This window comes from Tamandua tetradactyla, chromosome 14, assembly GCF_023851605.1.
Source record: "Tamandua tetradactyla isolate mTamTet1 chromosome 14, mTamTet1.pri, whole genome shotgun sequence".
NCBI classification, from domain to species: domain Eukaryota; kingdom Metazoa; phylum Chordata; class Mammalia; order Pilosa; family Myrmecophagidae; genus Tamandua; species Tamandua tetradactyla.
Window position 1 is genome coordinate 58,488,330 of NC_135340.1, and position 16,863 is coordinate 58,505,192.

Below are 16,863 nucleotides of genomic sequence, written 5' to 3' on the forward strand. Positions count from 1 at the left end.
TAATGACATAGAAATGCTATGTGTGGCTCACACTTCCTTCACTTTCTTTCTTTCAGAATTTTGTAGCCATGGCTCCTTTATCTTTTTTTTACTGATATTTGATATGGAGAAGTCTGAGATGAGTCTAACTTTTTCCCCAAAGTTTATTTGTTTTTCTTCCTGGATACCTGAAGAATTTATTCTGTTACCTTGAAGTTTGATAACTTAATCAGAATGTAGTCCCTATATGGATTTTTCTGAATCAATTGTCTGGTGTAAGATTTTCCATTATATGCATATTATTTCTTGTTGTTTTTAATTTATTTGAATAAATAATTTATTACTCAGGGACACCAATTAGCTCTATGTTGCATCAACTTTGACCTACACAGCCTTCATTTCCTCACAATTGTTTAATCTCTTTGCCTTTTCCTTCTTCATTCATTATGGCTATTTCCACTCTTTCTCCATGTCATTCACCTGATTTTCAGACAAGTCTATTCTGTCCCTTGCTTTTGCAAATTTATTTATGTTATCTGTAATGATATCAGTCATTCTATTGTTTTGATGTCAGATCTCTTATTTTATTGAATTTTACTTCTTATACAAAACATTCATATAGAATATGCTTCTCTTTTCTGAGTTGTTTTCTTCTACACTAAATTCTTCATCCACCTTTTGAAAATCATGTTTCTTTCTACCATGTTTGAATGATAGCCATGCTATTATATTTCATCTTGCTCATTCTTAGCATGGACTGACTTTCAGATTTTCTATTTGCTTTGATTATATTCTTTCCTCAGTTTAAGATTGGGTATTGCTTTCTAATCAATTTTCTTTAACATGTGGATGTAGGATAAGGAGAAGAAAAGAGGTGAATTGTAGCTGAATGTTGCCGTTACTAGTTCTACTCTCTTGTAGATCCAGTAAAATGGCCTAACCCAACCTAACCCAGAGTATATTATACTCGTATGTACTTTCTATCAATTCCTCTGAAAAGCTCTGGGGGTCTTTATTGTCACTGCTGAGGCCCTGTGGTGGTGTATGTAGGCTTCTACTCTAAAATTTTTCATTTGGATCATAATGTTTCCCCTCCCCTTTCCTCATCTTTCCATTCCTCCACCCCTGCTTATCTACATCCTTGAAATTCATCTTCAGAGGGTCCCTGGATCAGATAAGTCCTGAAATGCAGAGAGGCCAGCCTCTCCAGAGCATCAGCTAGTTCCATCCCCTACCCCATATTACTGACAGCCCTTTCCAACATGAAAAAGTTAAAATGAGCATAGCCCAAATACCCCTAAAGAGTGGGAGAAAGATCAAAGGTGATGGTAGAGTTATACAGAGAAGTAGGGTTTAACAAATGAGTAAGATTGCTGAATCATTATATTGATATTTCTTTTAGTCTCCAGTGCCTTGGTGCAGCCAGAAGTAAAAGTCTAAAATTGTGGAATTGTAACCCATACCAAACTCTGAAATGTGTTCTACAACTAATTGTTGTGCTGTGCTTTGAAATTTATTGCTTTTTCGTATATGTGTTATTTTTCACAAAAAAAGAAAAAATATATAACTGGAACAGCTAAAAACCATAAAACAAACAAAAAAAATTCAAGATATTTTCAAATTACTGGTTGCCAAAGATTAAGGATAGTGGGAGGAGAAGAGGGTAAAGGATAACACAAGAGAGATCTTTATGGTGATTGGAATCATTCTGTATTTTTATTATGGTGGTAATTACAAGAATCTACATAGGTTATAAAATGACAGAAATATACACACACATCGTACCAATGTCAGTTTCCTGAGTCTGGTATTATGGCACCGTCATGTAAGATGTAACCATTGGGGTAGACTGTGGTGGAGAGTACACAGGACATCTCTGTGATTCTGTGAATCTATCAAAGTTTTTAAATTAAAAAAAACCTCATTTTCAAGTTTTAGTGAAATTGTTAGTGAAAATTCTCAGGATGTGTCAACTCCCTACACCCATATTTTTCTTTCAATTTGCTTCTGAGGAATGGGGAAAGGTGAGAAGCTATACCTCACTACACCAGGGTGTCCTGTTCCATTTATTGGCCACATTTTTTTTTTTTTACCATTCCATTCATGTCTGAGGTTTCGCCCTTTACCTTGTAGCTGCTGATGAACTTGGGGTTTTGTCAATGTGTTTTTCTTTTTGTTCACTTCATTAGGTATTAGTGGAGAGAAAGATCTGTGACCCTGCCTGATTCTTCTGTCCTTGCTTAGAAATCTGTCACTTAAACGCAACTAGATTTGAAGTAGTTGCTAATCAAAGATACTTTCATAAGAGATACAAATAGAAGAGAAAGGAATAAAAAACATTCCACAGTGTACATGTTAATTATTCAATAAATGTGCACAGCAATAATTGGAATGTTTCCCTGAACATGGTTCAGGTCATTTAAAACGGCAAATCATTGTTGCATCGTATCATTACAATTTTTCCATTATAGTAATATGGGACCATGTGCCAAAGACTACGCTGGGTACTTTACATATATTATCTCATTGATTCCTCAAATAGTCGAATAAGGCTGAACTACTGTTATTATCCCCATTTTCCAGATAAGGAACCTTCAGTGTAGTAAGACTGAACAACTCGAAGAAAGGATACAGCTACCAAGAGGCCAAACCTGGACTCATACTCCGGTCTCTAGTGCCAAAGATTATGCTTTTAATAACTTGATTATACTGCCTTCTTTTTCAGGAATTTAGTGGAAAGAGAATTGAATTTGGAGTCAGAAGACCTAAATTCCATCCCTAGTTTCAACATTATATGCTATGTGATCTTGGCAAGTCATTTAATACTATTCTCATTTGTAAAATGGGGATAATAATGCCTTCTCTGGATGGCCTGAGAGTTGTAAGATTTCTGTTTAAAAACAGTAAGTTGAACATCTGTTACCTCTGCTCTCACTCCAAATCCACTAAAATAATAGAAAATGAAAAAGATAAGCCTACAAGACCAATGTGAATGCAAAGGAACCACAGCAACAAAAATTTGGAAACCAGAAAGCATATGGATGCGTAGTACTTAAGTGGATCCAAGAAAACTAAGTCCAAATCCAGGAAAGAGGACAGCTAAATGACATTGATTTACATAATAAAACAAACAAAATATTTAGAAATTGATGCACAAAGTGATTTTAGAAGTAGAGATGGGACTAAAAGCAGGAGAATTGTTTGAAAGTTCAGGTAAGAAGCAGTTCCCTTCTCAAAATATGTGCAGCCAAAAGACTTCTTTTCTCCATCCTGTACAAAGACTGAAGGGAATTCTCTGGAGAGAGTAAAAGCAGAACTAGAGGTGTAATGGAGACCTGTTAGAATCGAGCACAGGGGAGACCACACAGCCCATCTTCTTTGGATTCCAGAATATTGGCTGCCAAGCCTACATCTTTTGGGCAAAAAATTAGAAGGTTCTTTTCTAGTGAATCTAATCAATTCAACAATAACAAAAAAGATATAAGTCCAACCAGATTGCTCTACAGAGAAATCCAAGTTAATAAGCTGCATTCACATACAGCAAACTTCTAATAATCTTTTAAGTACCTCAATTTTATATATGAACAATTTAAGATCACCAGAAATTTAAGAAATACCTTTTACATAAAATATAGAGACTAAAACATATAGGAAATGGGTAACTTATAGGATGGAGAGACTAAGCAGGAATAGAAAATTTTCAAAAAGCAAACTATTTGTAAATATCCTAATAGAGATAGGAGAAGAGATTGCATCTGTTAAGCAGGTATAGGATGCCACTTTGGAAAACAAAAAGCATTTAGAGAATTAAAAAGGACCTTTATAAATGTAAAATATAACAGGAGAAATGAACAATAAAACTGAATAAAAACAGAAAAAGTAGAAGTCAAGAAATTATCAAAGACATAATTCAAGAAAATTTCCATAAAGAGGGACTTGAGTTTCCAAATTTATACAACACAATGGATAGAAGCAAAACTACACCATTACACACCAGTGTGAAGTTTCAGAACACAAGAGACAAAGAAAAACTTCCAGAAAGGAAAAAAAGATATAAAAAAGCATCAAAATTACATTGGGACAATAGATAGGGAGGCGGGGCAAGATGGCAGCTTAGCGAGGTGCGGAATTCAGTTCATCCTCCAGAGCAGCTAGTAAATAGCCAGGAACAGTACAGAACAACTGCTTGGGCTACATCTGTGACCAGATACAAATTATATAACAGTCTGGGCAAGCTAGAGCAGCTGAGACCCCATACAGAACTGTAAGTCCCCCAGAATGCAGAGACTGGTGCCCCTCCCCCATGGGTGCTGCAGCCTGGTTCCTCAAGTGGAAAGGAAACAGACTTTACTAGCAGGAAGGGCTTAGCTCAACCAAGCTCCACTTACGGAATTAATTTTAAAATTCTGACTACTGAAAATAGGTCCCCAGCACAGACAATCCTGGGATAAGTGCTAATGGTACTAGGAGTTTTTGCCTTCGCAGAGAGGAGGCAGGGCTGATGGAAAAAGAAAGAAAAAGAAAACTGAAGCTTTTAAAGTCAGACAGCATAAAACACTGGAAAAGGATTGGACCCTAAAAAAAGCAGGGGGACACATAGAGCCTGGAGATACATAGAGCCACATATGAACATAAGCTCTTGATTGACAAATCTGAGAAGCAGGGGTTCCTGCTCTGAAGAGAGCTTTTTCCTTTTTTGCTTTGTTACTACTGCTTAACAGCTCATTAAATAGAGCTAGAAGCCCTCTCAGGCACCAGCTCTGTCAGGCAAGGGTGGAATTAAGTCCTCTGAGAAACAAAGTAAGTAGTCAGGTGAAAGGAGTTAATTTCTTAAAGGCTGTACCTTCCCCAAGAAAAAGGTGGGATCCAGCTCAACTGGAATCCTGCTCCCAAGGAATTCAGGTCCCAGGGACTGGAAAAGTGAAACAATTAATGCCAACCTACAATCTCTCCTCTGTCTCAACCACGCCCCAGCAGGGTGAGTCTGCTGAAGTTAAAGGCACCACACCAATTTACACTGGTGGAAAGCTGCAAGCAGACAAGTGCCACATGCTGGGCAAGAGGAAAAACAGAGCCTAGAAGCTTCTTAGGAAAGTCTGGCAACCTGCTGGGTCTCACCCTCAGGGAAAACTGATGCTGGTGACTCCTTCCTCCTGAGCTGTGGGCTAGTCCAGTCAGGGAACCCTGAGTGGGATCTATAATATCTGAGGAGATCCTCCTCAAAAGAAAAAAAAAGTCTCCATATAGACAGGGGAAGGAACAGAAAAACAAGAACTGAAAAATTCTAAACAGAATCTATTCTACAGGCCTAGAATAAGTTGAACTGAATGTCAAAAAACAGATAGAGAACAAAGGCATCCAGCAAGAAAATTCCAGGTAAAAGAGTGAAAACAACCTCCATAAAAACAAATTAAGGAAATCAAATACCTAGGTGCTAGCAAAAAATAAGTCATACGAGGAAAATTGAAGATATGGCAGTCAAAGGAACAAACCAACAATACAAAGGAGATACAGGAATTGAAATGACTAATTCAAGATGTTCAAACAGACGTGGAAAACGTCATCAAAAATCAAATGATTGAGTTGAGGGAGGATATAAAGAAGGCATTGAGTGAACAAAAAGAAGAAATTAAAAGTTCGAAAAAACAAATCACAGAACTTATGGACATGAAAGGCAAAGTAGAAAATATGAAAAAAAGTGGAAAACTACAATGACAGATTTGAAGAGGCAGAAGAAAGGATTAGTAAGTTAGAGGACTGGAAATCTGATATCTAACATGCAAAGGAAAAGAGGGAAAAGAATGGAAAAACTTGGGCGAGTCTCAGGTAATTGAACGGCAACATGAAGCACATGAATATACATGTGGTGGGTATCCCAGAAGGAGAAGAGAAAGGAAAAGCAGGAGAAAAACTAAAGGAGGAAATAGTCACTGAAAATTTCCCACCTCTTATGAAAGACATAAAATTACAGATCCAAGAAGTGCAACCTACCCCAAATAGATATATTCCAAAACACTTACTAATCAGACTGTCAGATATCAAAGAGAAAGGGAGAATTTTGAAAGCAGCAAGAGAAAAGCAATCACTCACATGCAAGGGAAGCCCAATAAGACTATGTGTGGATTTATCAACAGAAACCATGGAGACGAGAAGGCAGTGGTATGATATATTTAAGATTCGGAGAGAAGAACTGCGAACCAAAAATTCTATATCCAGCAAAACTGTCCTTCAAAAATGAGGGGGAGGGTGGGCAATGGTTACTCAGTGGCAGAGTTCTCACCTGCTGGGCCTGAGACCTGAGTTCAATTCCTGGTGCCTGCCCATGCAAAAAAAAAAAAAAAATGAGGGGGAGATTAAAGTATTTTCAAACAAACAACCACCGAGAGAAGTTGTGACCAAGAGACTGGCTCTGCAAGAAATACGTAAGGGAGCACTACAGGCAGATAGGAAAAGACAGGAGCGAGAGGTCTGGAGAAGAGTGCAGAAAGGAAGAATATCAGTAGAGGTAAAAAGAGAAAAAAATTAGATATGACATATAAAATTGAAAAGGCAAAAATGGTAGAAGAAAGCACTGCCTTTTCAGTAAGAAACTAGATGTTAATGGATTAAACCCTCCAATCAAAAGACATAGACTGGCAGAATGGATTAAAAAAACAGGACCCATCTATATGCTGTCTACAAGAGACTCATTTTAGACCCCAAAATAGGTTGAAAGTGAAAGAGCAAAAATTGAGGAATTAACTGTTCACTTGCAAGAACTAGAGAAAGAATAGCAAACTAACTCCAAAACAAGCAAAAGGAAAGAAATAATGAAGATTAGAGCAGAAATAAATGAAATTGAGAACATGAAAACAATCAAGAAAATCAACAAACTTAGAAGTTGAGTCTTTGAGAAAATCAATAAAATCAATGGAACTTTAGCAAGACTGACAAAGAGAAAAAGAGAGAGGATGCAAATAAATAAAATCAGAAATGGAAGAGGAAACATGACCACTGGTCCCACAGAAATAAAGGAGGTAATGAGAGGCTACTATGAGTGACAATATGCTAAAAACTAGACAATATAGATGAAATGGACAACTTCCTAGAAAGGCATGAACAACCAACATTGACGTGAGAAGAAATAGATGACCTCAACAAACCAATCCCAAGTAAAGATATTGAATCAGTCATCAAGATGCTCCAAAAAAAGAAAAGTCCAGGACCAGATGGCTTCACATGTTAATTCTACCAAACATTCAAGAAAAGATTAATACCAATCCTGCTCAAACTCTTCAAAAGAATTGACCAGGAGGAAAGGCCACCTAACTTATTCTATGAAGTGAACATCACCCATATACCAAAGCTAGAAAAAGATATTACAAGAAAAGAAAATTATAGACCAATCTCTCTAATGAATATAGATGCAAAATCCTCAAAAAAAAACTTGCAAATTGAATCCAGCAGCACATTAAAATAATTATACACCATGACCAAGTGGATTTATTCCAGGTATGCAAGGATGGTTCAACATAAGAAAATCAATGTATGTAATGTAATACAACATATCAACAAATCAAAGCAGAAAAACCATGTGATCATCTTGATTGATGCAGAAAAGGCATTTGACAAAACTCAACATCTTTTCTTGATGAAAACACTTCAAAGGACAGGAATAGAAGAGAACTTCCTCAACACGGTAAAGGGAATATATGAAAAACCTTCAGCCAACATCATCCTCAATGGGGAAAGACCAAAAGCTTTCCCCCTAAGATTGGGAACAAGACAAGATGTCCACTGTCACCATTGATATTCAGCATTGTGCTGGAAGTCCTAGCCAGAGCAATTAGACAAGAAAAAGAAATAAAAGGCATCCAAATTGGAAAGGAAGAAGTAAAACTCTCATTGTTTGCAGATGATATAATACCATATGTCAAAAATCCTGAAAAACCCACATCAAAACTACTAGAACTACTAAATGAGTACAGCAAAGTAGCAGGATACAAGATCAACAGCCAAAACCCAGCAGTGTTTCTGTACACTAATAATGAGCAATCAGAGGAGGAAATCAAGAAAAAAAAATCCATTTACAACAGTAACCAAAAGAATCAAATATTTAGGAATAAATTTAACTACACCTACAAAGGCCTATACACAGAAAAGCACAAGAAATTGCTTAAAGAAATCATGGGAGACCTAAATAAATGGAAGGGCACACTGTGTTCAAGGAATGGAAGACTAAAAATAGTTAAGATGTCAATTCTACACAAATTGATTTATAGATTCAATGGATACCAATTAAAATCCCAAAAATTTACTTTGCAGAGATAGAAAAACCAATAACCAAATTTATTTGGAAGTGCAGGATGTCCCGAACAGCTAAAAATACCTTGGGAAAGATAAATGAAGTCGGAAGCCTCACAGTGCCTGACTTTAAAGAATATTATGAAGCTACAGTGGTCAAAACAGCATGGTACTGGCATAAAGATAGATACACTGACCAGTGAAATCGAATAGAGTGTTCAGATATAGAATCTCTCCTCTATGGACAATTGATCTTTGATAAGGTGGTCAAACCAACTCACCTGGGACAGAGAAGCCTCTTCAATAAATGGTGCCTGGAGAACTGGGTCTCTATATGCAAAAGAATGAAAGAGGATCCATATTTTACACCTTATACAAAAATTGATGCAAAATGGATCAAAGACCTAAACATTAGAGCAAAGACCATAAAACTTTTAGAAGAAAATGTAGGGAAAAAAAACTTGTAATAGGAGGTGGTTTACTAGATCTTACACCTAAAGCACAAGCATTGACGAAAAAAGTAGATGAATGGGAACTTCTCAAAATTTTAAACACTTTTATACATCAAAGAACTTTGTCAAGAAAGTAAAAAGGCAGTCTATGCAATGGGAGATAATATTTGGAAACCACATATCAGATAAGCGTTTAGTTTCCAGAATATATAAAGAGATTCTTCAAAATCAGCAACAAAAAGCAAACAACCCAATTTAAAAATGGGCAAAAGGCATGAACAGACACTTCTCAGAAGAGGAAATTCAAATGGCTAAAAGGCACATGAAAAGACACTCAACTTGCCTGGGTATTTGGGAGATGCAAATCAAAACCACGATGAGATATCATCTGACACGTACTAAAATGACCATTATCAAAAAAACAGAAAATGACAAATGTTGGAGAGAATGTGGAGAAAAAGGCACACTTATCCACTGTTGGTGGGAATGTATAACCACTCTGGAAGGTATTTTGACATTTCCTCAGGAAGCTAAGTACAGAATTGCCATATGATCTAGCAATACCATTGCTAGGTATCTATTCAGAGGACATGAGGGGAAGGACATGTTTGCACAGCAATGTTTATAGCAACATTATTACAATACCAAGAGATGGAAACAGCCCAAATGTCCATCAATGGATGAGTGGCTAAACAAGCTGTGATATATACATATGGAATATTATGCAGCTGTAAGGCAGAATAAAGTCTTAAAGTATGTAGGAACATAGATGGTCCTGGAGGACATTATACTGAGTGAAATTAGCCAGAAACAGAAGGACAAAACTGTATGGTCTCACTGTTATGAACTGGCATTAATGAGTAAATGCAGAGAATTGAAGTTAAGAACATAGATTATCAGGAGACAGAAACTGGGTAGAGATTGGGCAATCAATGCTGAAGGAATACAGATTGTGCAATAGGAATGAGTGTAAAAATTCAGAAATTGATAGCACAATACTACCTGATTGTAGCACAATAATATAAGTACACTGAATGACATTTAATGTGAGTATGATAGAGGGTCAAGTGTTGTATGGAACCAGGAAAAGTAGAGATTAAGAGTGAGATGGTATAATTTAAGAATGTCTAGGGTGTACAATAATAGTGATTAAATGTAAAAATTTTTAAAAAAATTTTGTGCATGAGGGATAACAACTGAATATCAGTATTACAGTTGTTGAAAACAGATGGTTCCACTGAGTGTAACAAAGGCATTATGCCAAAACTAAATGTCAACAGGTGGGGGTTATTGAGAAAAGGGTATGGATTCTTTGTGGAAGAAAAGGAAATGTCTTCAGATAGAGTACAGTGGAGAAGGACTGTCTATACACTTAGTCTGGCTTGTATGATGTGTGCATAAAACTGTTTAAAATTGAAAAAAGAAAAGAATTATATTGGCCTTCTCAACAGCAACACTGGAATCGAGAAGATCATAGGGGTATGTTTTAGTTTGCTAGCTGCCAGAATGCAATATACCAGAAATGGAAGGCTTTAAAAAAAAAAAAGAATTTAATAAGTTGCTAGTTTACAGTTCTAAGGCCAAGAAAATGTCCCAATTAGAACAAGTCTATAGAAATGTCCAATCTTAGGCATCCAGGAAAAGACACCTCAGCTCAAGAATGCCGATGAAGTTCAGGATTTCTCTCTCAAATGGAAAGGCACATGGCGAACAAGGTCAGGGTTTCTCTCTGAAACCTGCTAGCTTTCATCTGCTAGCTTCCCCTCCAGCTCCTCGGGAGGCATTTTCCTTCATCTCCAAAACTTGTTGGCTGGTGGACTCTGCTTTGTGGTGCTGTGGCATTCTCTGCTGTCTCAAAATCTCCAGCTTTCTCCAAATGTCTCCTCTTTTATAGGACCCCAGAAAACTAATCAAGACCCACCGGAATGGGTGGAGATGTGACTCCACCTAATCCAACTTGACAACCACTCTTGATTGAGTCACATCTCCAGGGAGATCATCTAATTAAAATTTCAGACATACCATACTGAATAGGGATTAGAAGAAACAACTGCCTTCACCAAATGGGATTAGGATTAAAACATGGCTTTTCTAGGGTACACACATTCTTTCAAACCGGCACAGGGTGGTTCCACAGGAGGCTAGGGGTGGGACTGTCACATGATCTTGCAACCCTGTTGCTAGGTATATACCTGGAGGAACTGAGAGTGGCCACAGGAATGGACATTTGCACACAGGTGTTTATGGCAGGAGTGTTTGCGAATTACAATGGATGGAGATGGCTTAAGGGTATAAGGACTAAGAATGGAAGGGAGAACTGTGGTGTTTACATACAGTGGACTACTGAGCAGCTGTAAGAAGGAATGAAGGTGAGAGCCATGCATCTAGGTGAAAGACCCTTAAGGACAGTATGTTGAATAAAATGCCAGGAATAAAAAGACAAATATTGTCATCCCTCACTCGTATGGATTAACTATAATATATAAACTCAGGAAATTAATGTTGAAAGAATGGGTTACAGGTTGGGGCCTATTGTAAAGGTTGTAAGCTCTTATAGAAATCGTATATATTTAGGAGTTGTAACATATTTCTAAATTCTGAGATACTGAGCTATTTGTAAATAACCTGGTCATTCCCTGAAACTTTGGGTATTTATGTGACACCTGAGACTCTGTTAGTGTGCTGAAGCTATTAAAGTCAGCATTACCCCATTCATCAACTGTAAAAAAGTTGAAAAAGTGATCAGACTTTGTCTAGAGATATGTATGAAGCTGATCTGGCTAGGAGTAAGGTAAGTCAGAATACTGCTTAAGGATGATATGGCCCATATTTTCAAACTTCAAGCTCTGTGTGAGATCAAAGGAAGAGATGTTTATTTGGTGCAATTTATATTTTGGGTAGTGTATTATCTAATTTAACTTGTAAAGTCAGTTTACTTGAACACCATAATTACATGGACTCTTGAATAGGATGTGAGATCTTGTTGATTTGTACAGGTTAGTGTGATATCCCGATATATCCCAGAGTAATTTGGTCAGAGAATACAAAAATATTTGCAAAGTCTCCTTGGGAGATTGGGGAGAAAGGAATAAATATTAAATTTCCCCATCTGGGGAATTCCTGATATTGTCACAAGCCGTGGGACAGCCAATTCAATAGGCTGAGCCCTCAATCTTGGGGTTTGCCTCTATGAAACTTATTCCTGCAAAGGAGAGGCTATTCTTGAAGAAGACTGTATATAGCTTTTACTGTGTGATTGTGAAACTCTTGTGTCTGATGCTCCTTTTATTCAGGGTATAGACAGATGAATAAAAATAATATTGAAAGGATAAAAATACATAAATAATAGATGGAGATAAAAAGTAAAAGTTGAGTAGGTTGAAATAACTGATAAAAATAAAACTAAACTTAAACACAGCAGCATGGAGCCCACTTGAGGCTTAAGAACTGAAAAGATACAAAAAAGAATAATATAGTAAACCAACACAGCACACATTTACACGACAAAAAAAGGATTTGAAAAGAACTTTGTAAACTTTAATAAGTGGAGAACATTCAAAGTGGCTGCAAACAAGTTATAAGACTGGGTAGTGTGGAGGTGGGAAAACATAATTGGTAAGAGCATGGACTCCAGGTTCAGAGAGCCCAGCATTTAAATTCTAAGTCTGCCATGTATTAACTGTGTGATCTTGGGAATATTGCCAAACCTCAGTGTAGTAGTCAGGGACCAACAGGAGATATGTGTAAAAAGTATGAGATTTTATAAAAGTGCAGGGGTGCACAAGTCCAAGTTCCTTAGGGCATGCTGCAAACTGGCAACTCCGATGAAGGTTTTTGATGAATTCTCCAGGGGAGACTGGCTCACATAGAGATGAAAGTTCTCTCTTCTGACTGCTGAAGTCGTCACCTCTCCCTTAAAAGCCTTCGATTGGTCAGATTGAAGGTCTCTTATTGTGGAAGACACTCCCCTTAGTTGATGATAGATGTAATCAGCCACAGATGCTATCAGCTGACTGGTGATTGAAGTCCACGAATTGTCTAATTGTCCTCGCAGTAACAATTAGGCCAGTGCTTGCCTGACCAGACAACTGGGAACTATCACCTGACCAAGGTGACACATGAACCCTATCACACTCAGTTTCCTCATTTGTGAAACAGGGATAATATTAGTCCTTCTTTCATAGAATTGCTGTAAGAATAAAATGAGGTAACATGCACAAAAAAACATTTGGAAAGTTTTAGCTAGTACAAATTGTTTTTGTTCTCTTGTCTTCTCTATGAGTTAATAAGCATTAAATGTATGGCTAAAAGGCAGTCAGTAGAAGGGAGCAGACATGAAGCAAAAATCTGAAATTATACACAAACTAGAGAACCCAGCCTTTGAATAATTGAAAACTTTCTGTACATTGCTATCACTTCCGCAATTACATAGATATACTTTTTTAAGTTTATGGTGTATTGGAGTGGCTAGAGGGAAGTACCTGAAACTGTAGAGCTGTGTTCCAGTAGCCATGTTTGAAGATGACTATATAATGATATAGCTTTACAATGTGACTGTGTGATTGTGCAAACCTTGTGTCTAATGTTCTTTTTATCCAGGGTATGGACAGATGAGTGGAAAATAAAGGTTAAAAAATAAATAAATAATAGGGGGAAATAAAGGATAAAAATTGGGTAGACTGAAATACTGTTGGTCAACAGGAGGGAGGGGTAATGGGTTGGGGGTGTATGAGTTCTTTTTTTTTTCTTTTTATTTCTTTTTCTGGAGTGATGCAAATGTTCTAAAAATGATCATGGTGAAGAACACACAACCATGTGATGATATTGTGAGCCATTGACTATATAATATGGTTGGACTCTGTGTGGATATTTCTCAATAAAAATATTAAATAAAGAAAAGAGTTGTTATGATCAATGACAGGTAAGGAAGTTTATTAATTCAAGGGCAATCACAGGGATATTTGACCAGCATCTGACCCAGAGAAGAGATAATTTTCCTCTGCAACTAGTGCAATTCTGATTCCAAAAGTCATTCTAATTCCCTAATCTGGTCATCACAAAATGTGGTTTTTCAAATTAGATTTTTGTGTCATGCCAGATAAGTCTTGTTCTTTCTTGCCTACCAGGAAGCAGGGTTTTTAAGAACCAAGAAAAAACACCTAGGAGTTCTTTATAGTAAATGGTTCTTTTTTCTCTCTATCCATCACTCAGAAATGTTGCTGGAAGTTAAATATACCCACAAATGAAATGGTCATTTCTGTGACTCAAAGTTTGTAAGACAAGGAAACTATTTAAAGGACTGCTTCACTTCCTCATAAACATCCCGGTGTTCTTTTCTCCATCTTCCTCCCAGATTTTGTATCCTTTACCATAGAGCTGGGCCCTTTGGACCTGAAGTTTCCATCCAATGCATCCCTAGGATGATTCTGACCAGTCTTTATCCCAATATCAAGCATAAATCTGCCATCACTTCTCTGGTTTTGTGACATGCTGCAATTCCGACACACAATTCTGCCTGATATCTGACCCACTTTTGGTATATGAGTTCCTTTTCATATTCTTTTAAGTGATTCCCCTGTCGTGATAAACTGCAAAATCATGATCTCTCTGAGAAAGAACCTAACAGGCTCTTACTAGTCCATTCCAGACGCTGCTGTCAGTAAACAGCCCTGATTCAAACAGTAAGCTCTCTGTCTGGGTATCTGAAATAGTCCCTCTGCTAGATTACTCAGTACTATGCTGGCAGCTTTGGAAAAACTCTTTAACTCCTCCTTGGTGCCAAGAGCTTCCCTAGCTTTCTTCCTTGCTAATTTCCATGCCCTCCTGATTTGTACCATTGAATTTGGACTTCCTCCCAGGACCTACACTGGGTCCACCTTGTATCAGCCTTTACCCAATATACCCTGCCCCCCTATAGTAAACTGAATGTGCTGGTCCTGTCCTAAGACAAGACATTCAACCCGCCTACTGGGCAGTGATTTTCATGTGGAAATAGGAGGCTGTGCTTTGAGAGCGGTGTGTACATACATGATTTTCTACCCTCTTTTTACCCATACTGCTGTCTGCCTGTAAAAAGGCAGGCCATATGTGTATTTACCTACTTTTCAGTCACCGACTGGGTTTGAAAGGATATTGCACTAATTGGAATAACAAGGTCCATTGGCTGAAATTTCAAGAAAATATAAGGGTCTCTATTTGGGGGTTGTTTTGGTTTGCTAATGCTGCCAGAATGCAATATACCAGAAATGGAATGGCTTTTATAAAGGGAATTTATAAGTTCAATTTTACAGTTCTAGGGACTTAAAAATATCTAAACTAAGGCATCCAGAGAAAGATACCTTGACTTCAAAGAAAGGCTGATTCCCATCTGGGGTTTGTCTGTCATGTGGGAAGGCACATGGCCATGTCTACTGGCCCTTTGCTTCCAAGTTTTATTGCTTTCAGCTCCTGGTTCCAGTGGTCTTCTCTCTGAGCTTCTGTCTGTCTCCAAGCATCTCCAAAAGTCTGTGTCTATGTCAGCTCTGAACTCTTTCTTTCTCCAAGAGCTCTCTTAAAAATTCCAGTAAAGTAATTAAGACCCACTTTGAATGGGTGGAGTCACATCTCCATCTAATCAAAAGGTCACACCCACAATTCGGTGTGTCACATCTCCACGGAAACAACCAAATCAAGAGGTCCCACCCTACAACATTGGATCAGGATTAAAAGAACATGGATTTTCTGGGGTACATAACAGTTTCAAGCCAGAACGAGAGTAAAGTAATAACTAAAGTTTACATGCCACTTACTATATTCTAGGCATTGTATTAAATATTGCATATAAACTAATTCATTTAATTTTCAAAACTACCCAATGAAGTAAGTACGACTATCACCATTTTACAAATGAGAAAATTAAAGCACAGAGAAGTTGAGTAATTTACCAAAGGTCATGCAGCTAACAGCACTGGGTGTTGAACTCAGACAATCTAGAGGACTAATACTAGGCTCTTACTTACTGTGAAGTACTGCCTCTGGGATACTAAGGTAAAGCAGGGGCTCTTTAAATTCTCCTTCAAATCGGACTTTGTAGTCCTTAAAATAAAGAAAGTCCAGATTCTGATTACTCTCAGTGAATCAAAACAACTCCCAGTACATTTGGCTCCATATTCTAATACATTTGCTAATGTAAACAGGGGAGCTGCCAATTACTAGTAAAGTGTGTTTTGTATTTATTAAACAATACTACAAAATTCTGATGAAAACCCCCATTGTAATTCAGGCTTGAGGTTTTTTGTTGGTATTCAGAAACTGGTCCAGCTGTTTCTCCAGCTGCCTGGTAATTCGATAGAAACAAAATCAGTGAATCAGTTCAAAATCTGAATTCTGAAAAGGGCAATGCATTTCCTTTTGTCTTCATAAGACACACCTACATTTAGATTACAGTGCAAAAGCGACCAGGCTCTGTGTGAGCGAATTTACATAATTGGTGTCAGGGGTCTAAAGCAGAAGCAAAAGGAGGCTAGAAATTGATGGAGCTGATAGAACTGATTATTCTATCCATCTTAGCATCTTTTCAAACCCCTTTATAATGGAGGCATTAAATTGCTATGCATATCTCCTTTAAGTCTAGCTACAATATTAGAGCTTAATTAGGTTAAAGAAAGAAAATGCAGCCATAAGGTTTTGCATGTTCAGAACTATACATTTTTAGAACATGTATGGCAAAACATGTGTCTATTACTGCAAAGATTTCAGGCCATTCAGCATTTCTTTGTGACCCATTTGCTCACAAAGACTGCCACGTCTGTTCTACTAAATAGCCAGTTCATCCACCAGAAGGCTAATCTGGATAATTCAAGCAAAATTTAAAAAATCTGAACATCTGCAGTAAATGTGGCCTAAATCATTCAAAGATTTTAACCATTCTACATGGAGAAGAATACTGTCCTAATAAAAGATAATTGCTTACAAGGAACAGAAACCTACTCAAATTGGCTCAAACACAGGGAGGTAATGCTTATTCAAAAGATAGAGGAGTATTTTGTGGAACCAAAGCCAGCAAGGATAGCCAGGTTTCACAAGAGGCTTGGCACAGTATTACAAAGCCAGGAACTGAGAGTATTCTCTCCATCTTTTTTGGAGCCCGTGATGTCTTTTCTCCTCTCTC